The 7,178-nt window shown below is 36.4% G+C and overlaps 1 protein-coding gene across 5 annotated transcripts in view; it reads left to right on the top strand.

The window, feature by feature from the left end:
- The first annotated feature begins 1,226 nt into the window (after window positions 1–1,226).
- The window catches only part of LOC111505907 (uncharacterized), a 151,126-nt gene continuing 145,174 nt past the window's right edge, over window positions 1,227–7,178 (top strand). Inside the window, exon 1 of one of the 5 annotated variants that reach the window (XM_023160815.2) lies at window positions 1,227–1,437. The gene's annotated coding sequence lies outside the window, so the exon portion shown is untranslated. The remainder of the gene's footprint in view (window positions 1,438–7,178) is intronic. The other 4 variants (XM_023160807.2, XM_023160823.2, XM_023160832.2 and 1 more) reach the window with 4 other exon arrangements.

Here is a 7,178-nt window from a genome sequence, read left to right as displayed (position 1 = left end):
TCAGAAATGGATGAAAAATTCAAATACATTCGCAGTTATTCCTTTTTTGATAGCTTATTTCTTTACTTCTTCGACAGATGTCAAAGAAGTTTTGAAATATTTGCTAGATTGCTAGATCCCAGAGATCTAGCATGTTTCTTGGGCCAAAGATATACAACGATCTACCAAATGAACTGAAACAACTAAACCCATTATCTCTGTTCAAGAAGAAGCTGAAATTATGGCTGACTTCAAAATCAAGAATTTCAACACATCGATTAGTCGATATAAAAAATACATACTATGATTGATATTAAGTTGAGGCTATTTAAAATAATTTCTTTCACACACTCTTTCTGTCAGATTTTTCTGTGGAAATCTGAGGCATGCCATTATCATATCAACACGAGTTATACTTTCCTGATTTTGATCATCGCGCTTGACCCATATTTCATAATTAATTTATGACGTAAATATAACGTCTAAAACGATTTTTTTGTACTAATTATCGTTATTTCACAGCAAATTATAGTTACAATTCATATATTCTGTGAATACTCTCAATCTTATCGTTATGATGTCCTGAATAGTAATTTTATTTTTATGAAATTTTTGGTATTATTATATAGTATTATTTCCTTGAAAAAAAAATTATATTGTTTACACTTTTCTTGAGCCATTTTTGTTTCAACTTTCGTCTACTGCTCCTTTTATAATTAAGCTATATCCGAAACTCTCAAGCTAGTTGAAAACACATTTTCTTGGTTAACCTATAATCTCATTTTTACCCTTGTTTTCATTTCCATTAATTTGACTGTATTACATTTGATTCGTCAACTTTACACCAGAATAATATGTCACCACACACAAGCTGATAATATCAGCTTCGGTGGATTTTTGTTTATTCTAAGCCTCATATTACTGAGTTTTTTTTATTAGACATTTGATTTTGTAACAATAAAAGGTGTGTATTTTTTTCGCTACTTATGAATAAACATTATTATTATTATTAGTACGAATCTCATATAGACAAAACAAAGCAGATAGAAAAACAGCTCTCAATAACCCGCATCCATCATCAGACACAGACTTAGAAATCACCATAAAAAAAACTCTTCTTGTGAACCATTATTATTTTTTGTTATCTCCGACATCTGTCTCGCACTTTTCGTAAACACGCCCCCACCCCTTGCACGCATTCGCGGACGCTTGAATGAGTTCTGTAGAAGCGCGCGCTTCGAATGCACTTTATTTCGAAAAAGCGAATTCTGGCTGAGAAAGTTGACAGTTACCGTTAGCACCGCCGCGACGCCGGACGTCCTTTCCGAGCGTACGTCACGTGGCCGACGTAGTGAACGAGCGTCTCCTTGGTTACGCACGTCGGTTTGAATTTTTAAAGAGACGTAGGATGGAAGGGAGCCAGGTGTGATTTGGGGGTTTTGGAAAACGGACTTCAAAGTGAGTTGTAGCTTGAAATTTTTTTTGAATATCTGATTGAGAGGGTCTCTGTTTTATCTGTGGAAGCAAAAATATTCGGATGTTTGGAAATTCAATGGTTTGGGGAATTTTTCAAATAACGAAACTTCCTTTGAAAATATAATCTGAACTAGTTTCTGTATTTTCAAAAAATATACCTCACAATTTGAGCCCCACAAACTGTGTTGTTTCGCTAGCACCGAAGCTTTTTCAAGTGATTTATACTTCGAATTGTTCTTACATTAATATTTTTCTACACCCGTACTCTAACAATACACTTATATGACCATAATCCGTTTCATAATGATATCCATTATGATACAGATTTTTCATAACGATACAGATTATCAACCAATAGAAACCCATAATTTTTCAATTAAGAATCCTGTTCCTTTGTTTGTCCTAGATTCTAACCTAAGTAACTAATTGCTTTATTTGTCAAAATCAGTTTTCATATTACCTACCTATATTATCAAAATGTCTAAAAACAGCGATATAGAAGGAATACCATCGACTCCAATATTTTTACAAGATCAGATTAAATTACAGTTGTTATATTCAATATAAATATAATTATAATCTTTATAGTTTTCATATATCCATGATAATACCATTAAGATTGTGTTTTTTTTTTTTTAAATATGAGTTAATTACTGTAAATGTGTTCAATACAAATATAATATTTATAGTGTTTCATTATTTATTGGGTTTAGAAAAAATAGCGTATGCAACTCTCATGTAATGGTTATTAATACACTCGCATATACCATACAAAACTCGCCTTCTGCTCGTTTCGTATCCCGGTTAATGCTCGTGTCTTGATAACCATCATTACATGATCGTTGCATAATATACTATTATATACTACAGGTAATCATAATTGAGACTACCTCCAAAAATTTACCTAACCCTCTACCTGATGTACCTGTTTAATTATGATCAATTGAAGCATATTACCTCACATCTTCATCAATAATAATTCATTCTCGGTTTTTAAAAAACAACAACTCAATCAATTTCTTGGACTCAACAATTAGTAGAAGGAACAACAAACATGATTTTTCAATTTATCACAAACCGATTCTACCCATCCTTATCACCACTTTAGCAGCTTATAAAAGCATGATTCACAGTAAAGTTTCAAAGTTGTGATCACCAAATTACCATGGACGGATATAGCATCCAATAACACGTGCAAATAATAAAATTGTTCCATCAAAATGGGTGTTCTATTCGAGCAACGTACCGCGCGATTCGCCCAACTACGGTCTCCATAATCGTCCTGCCGAGAGGACTGTACGCAATGAGGTGGATAAATTTGAGTCCACTGGTAAAGTAAACGATCGACCAACACTCGTTACGTCGACGAAACGAAAAATCTGCCGGAAACATAGGCGCTGTCTGTGAGAGTGTGCAGGAGAATCTGAGGTAGTCGATTTCGCGTCGCTCACAAGGAGTAGGCGTTTCGGATGCGCTCCATCCAGAGAATCCGTAGCGGACATTTGAAAGATGTTATATTCCACACATAATGGCATCAATAGGTCTTTTGAACGAATAAAAAAAATCGATGATATGTCACATACTTCGGTTCAATGAAATTTAAAGATATAAAGCTCTTAATGAAAAAGACCATGTACGTAATAGAAAAATTCACAGACTCATTGTGAAATATTCTATAATAATCGTACAGTTTCGAACAAATCAACATATTACTTTCTTCAGAATACCTATTTGAATTCGAATGAATTTTTCATTTGGAAGAATTGATAAGGATGAAGTGGGTTTTATAAATAGTCCAAACCAATCAACTACTCCTACAAACTTTAGATAATAATGATATCAGAGAGAACTGCGAAATGATTTTTGAAAGCTATATTCGAAATAGAATGCAAGTTGTGCGAATTGCAGATACAATTAGCAATCAAAAGCAAATAGAATTTGAAGTCCTACAAGGTACAGTACTGAGTCCTGTGCTTTCCAATTAATATCTGAATGAATCATTCAATTTGGACAGCGTTGGGAAAATAATTGGATACGAAGACGTTACTGCAATATTCTATGAGGCAGACACTTGGCTTAGTTTGAGAAAGAACATAGAAACAGATTTATACTTGCTCAAAAAATAGTTTGACCAAAGGCTCCTGACAGTGTATGTGAAAAAAAAAAATAATTTTCTTCCTTTTAGCTGCAATATATCCAGTGATTGTCCATTTGAAACTTTTGATGTCGGCGAACAAGGAAAAAAACTTGGGCGTCTATATAGATAGAAACTTAAGCTGGGACTCTCATATATATAATAAAAAACTGCAAACAATGCTTCACAACTTCCTTTTCTTGAAAAATTATTCAATTGCTGCGTGTACACCTCATTCCTTTAGAGGTGTTACAAAGGAGATTCATGAAGTTGATAATGTTTAAAAATTCTCGTTTCTCGTCAGATTATAAAGAATGTGAAGTTATGGATATGAGACATTTATATTACTATTGTACAAACGTGAAGTATTATTGCAGCAAAAATAAAGCATCATCACGAAACCACGACTATAACACACGACATTGCGACCAACTAACCTATCTTACTGTTGAAAAGTCAATTTTACAAAGAGCATACTTTTTTAATGGCAATCAAATTATATTACACTGTACCTGATAACCAATATTCAAAAAACAAATAGGAAAACACATTTTCGAAAAAGAAAGACAATTTAAAAAAAAAACTGTCAAAGTGAAATAGGTTAGTCAAATTTATCCCAAAGTTGTGTCATACTGTAACAAGTAGCATAATCTTATCCATATTGCCCAAGATTTTTACAATAATACTTTATTCTCATAGAAAGTGTAATATTTGTCCAAGATTTTATATATTTTGTTGTTTGTCTAGTATTTAATTGGCCTGATTTACCCCAAGCTGAAATATAATTTGTTTTACTATAACACCAAACTCACGATATTTAATAAAATTTTTCATAGTTTCTACTTTATGAACATCATACTTACTATTTCACGAATATTTATATACTTGAAACTACCTTGGATAAAGTAGAATTTATGTTAATGGAAACGTTTATATAAACGAAAGAATTTCTACAGAAGCTTCGATTCTGACACAAAAAAAATAAATCATTTTATGTCCGCTACTTCGAAACATAACTAGCGTGTCCACTAATGGATTTTTAACTTTTTCTAAAGTTCCATCAACCACAAACTATAGCTTCCATTATAATAATGCTGATTACACGAATATCTGGAACACGACTGAAATCACGCAGAGTTTTAGTCATATTTTATCGACAGTTTTTGCTGAAAATTCAATTCGTGTGATAAAGTGCTTGCGTTGCAAGATCACTGACAGGCTTGTTCTCCAACCTTCATTTTTTATCCCTTGACGCTATCCAGAATACCATCTGGATGATGACAGTTAAATGGCTGATGGTATAATTATTTTAATATCGATTCTCGAAAGCACGTTTTTGTAATCGAAAGTCGTGGTTAGAAGTGAATTTTTAAAGCGATAATAATAGGGTTTTCATGTCTAGAATTATACATTTGTCTTGGCATTTGTTTCTCATAAATGATCAATATAAAGTTGGGTTACGAAAATATCATGGAAGTTTGTTGCTTCATCATTCGAAAGAGTTGATGTTGCTAATAAAAACGTTTACATCAACGAATTAGTTGCGGGAAAAACATTACCAGTCATTATTATCAATTTCCTTTTGTTAACGTTGTACGCGCTGGTCAGGCCCATTTCCCCGAAGCCCCGATACATTCGGGAGGACGCGCCAGAAATATCAATCAACGACCACTTCCCAAACCGTAGGGTAAGTGATCATTGGGTTCAAGAATCATGTGCCCTGAGTAAGCGCAGTGAGCCAAGAATGACAGCCTTCTGCATCTGTCAGGCTAAGAATTCTGTCTTAGTGCGGCAAGCCGGTATGATTTTAAGATTCAAGAGTACAGAAGGCATCATTCCACCAAGGATTTCACTAATCAGAAGAAACATCTTGACAGAGTGGTCTGGATAGAGTCTGAGAAGTTAGAAGAGTGAATCTCTATATTTTATCCGTTTTTCTCCTCTTTTCGGACGATATTCGTCTCGCCAGGAATTGAAAACTCCACGAAAAACATCGTCTTGCTCTGGTAGTCGAGAAGGACTACATCAGTCTTATCAGCTTGTATGAGTTTGAGGGTGGGAAACGAATAGTTCCCCGGAGCGTAGGGTAATACCGGTGTTCCTGCAGATGTGAGGTGACCTTTGCGGTTTTTATATGAGTTTTTTGCTGGAGGGGTTCCAACTCAGTGACAGAGTTACAATCACCTCGTTCAGTGTCGAAAACTAAACCGAGTTCATCAGCTGTTCGGGCAACTGCTCTAAAAAGAAACGTCCCAATTCCTGATTTCATGGTCGCGGACCATATAGAAAAGGGAATCCAAACGCCTAATGCCTTTACAGGCAACATCCAGTACCATTGTATCATGTATACACTACAAACTCAAAAGTTCACGGCCTCCCTGTTGTCGGAGGAAGTACATTAGTGGAACGGACGATTTGGGATAAAAACTCCATAGAGATGTATAATTTTCCAGGCCTTCACGTCGAGTTGATACAGCTCCTCCCGAGTCCACTTCACTACACCAAACGAATAGAGTGAGATTGGAACGGCGAGCATATTTGTTGCAGCAACTTTGTTCTTCCCCGACAGTTCCGATGACCAAATCTGTCGAATTTTGTGCTAATACTTGCCGCGGAGAGAGTTCTTCTCTGCTGTCAACTCTCGTAAGTGGCGTTGTTTCACCTCGAGGTGAGTATACGTCTCTCCGGTATCCAAATGGTGTAAGATGCTTCCATTTACGAGCTTCTCATCCTCTCCGTAGTCCCCGCATCGTCCTCCTTTGAGATGGACCATTGCACATTTTCCTATCCCGAATGTCATACCAATAGCACCCACCACCCTCAAAGATTCATTTTTGTCATTATTATTTTTTTAACTGTAATTTGCGCTGGTCAGGACCTATCCCACGAAGCCCCGATACATTTGGGAGGGCGCGCCAGCACTATCAACCAATGACCACTTCCCACACCGTGGGGTAAGTGATCATTGGGTCCGAGAATCATGTGGCGTGAGCAAGTGCAGTGAGCCAAGAATGACAGCCTTCTGCATCTGTCCGGCTAAGATTTCTGCCGTAATGCGGTAGCCGGTATGATTTTAAGATTCGAGAGTAGAGAGAGCATCATTCCACCAAGGATTCCATCAGAACAATCATCTTGACAGAGTGGTCTGGATAGAGTCTGCGGAATTCGAAAAGAAAATCTCGATATTTTATCCTTTTCTCCTCCTCTCTTCGGACGATATTATTTTCGCCAGAAGCTGAAAACTCCACGACAATGATCGTCTTGTTCTGGTGGTCGAGAAGGACTACATCAGGCTCATTAGCTTGTATGAGTCTGAGGGTGGGAAAAAAATAGTTTCAATAAATTCGACACTTCTCGTTCCCTACAACGGATTCAATATCCCTCGAAGCGTAGGGCATCACTGGTGTCTCGTCAATGCCATAAAAGTGCGGTAGATGGTAATATAGCACTCTTAGGGCCGCGTTATGTCGATGGATATAGGCCGAGATCGCATATGCTGGACATGCTAATAGCAAGTGTATTAGGCTCTAGGACGCCTACGGCAGGCCCTGTACCTACCTTATGTCAGGAACCACTATACCCATCACGC

The sequence above is a fragment of the Leptinotarsa decemlineata genome, unplaced genomic scaffold (assembly GCF_025532065.1).
Source record: "Leptinotarsa decemlineata unplaced genomic scaffold, Ldec_3_MD MMD2_tig00001064_RagTag_RagTag, whole genome shotgun sequence".
Taxonomy (NCBI): Eukaryota; Metazoa; Arthropoda; class Insecta; order Coleoptera; family Chrysomelidae; genus Leptinotarsa; species Leptinotarsa decemlineata.
This window is presented reverse-complemented; position numbering and strand designations above follow the sequence as displayed.